The following is a 690-nucleotide window of genomic DNA, read 5'->3' as shown; positions in this document are numbered from 1 at the left end:
GCTATAGTTGCAAATACTTTTGAATTAAAACCTAACACTATTTAGATGATACAGTAGTTTGTTCAGTTTGAAGGATGAAGATCCCAACACTCACTTAGCAAATTTCCTAGAATTTTGTGATAAATTCAAAATCAATGGCATTTCTGATGATGCTATTCGTATTCGGTTATTTCCCTTTTCACTGAGAAACAAAGCTAAACAGTGGTTGAACTCGTTATCACGAGGGTGTATCACTACTTGGGAACAAATGACCAAGAAATTTTTACTAAAATATTTTTCGTCGGGTAAAACGGCTAAATTACGTAATGATATCTCTTCTTTTGTGCAGATGGATCTAGAAATGCTTTACGATGCATGGGAGAGATAAAAGGACTTACTGAGAAGGTGCCCTCACCATGGGTTATCGCTTTGGCTTCAAGTACAAACATTCCACAATGGCCTGAATCCCTCGACTCAGCAAATGGTTGATGCAGCTGCTGGCGGAACCATCAACATTAAAACACCGAAAGATGCCTATGAATTTATAGAGAAGATGTCACTGAATAACTATCAGTGGCAAGTTATGAGGACTAAGCCAACAAAAACAACCAACGTTTATAATATCGATTCAGTTATTATGCTGTCAAATCAAGTAGAACTTCTCAATAAAAAGATTGATAGTTTTCTTGGTTCTACGTAGGTACATCAAGT

The 690-nt window shown here is 36.5% G+C and overlaps 1 non-coding gene across 1 annotated transcript; it reads right to left on the bottom strand.

Moving 5' to 3' along the window:
* Positions 1-295: 295 nt before the first annotated feature.
* LOC121207489 (small nucleolar RNA R71) lies at positions 296-402 on the bottom strand. Its single transcript, XR_005902578.1, has one exon. It is a non-coding gene; the product is annotated as a small nucleolar RNA R71 (small nucleolar RNA).
* Positions 403-690: the final 288 nt, after the last annotated feature.

The sequence above is a fragment of the Gossypium hirsutum genome, chromosome A09 (genome assembly GCF_007990345.1).
Source record: "Gossypium hirsutum isolate 1008001.06 chromosome A09, Gossypium_hirsutum_v2.1, whole genome shotgun sequence".
In the NCBI taxonomy this organism is placed as follows: Eukaryota; Viridiplantae; Streptophyta; class Magnoliopsida; order Malvales; family Malvaceae; genus Gossypium; species Gossypium hirsutum.
Note: the sequence above shows the minus strand (reverse complement) of the source record. Positions and strands in the feature narration are given on the sequence as shown.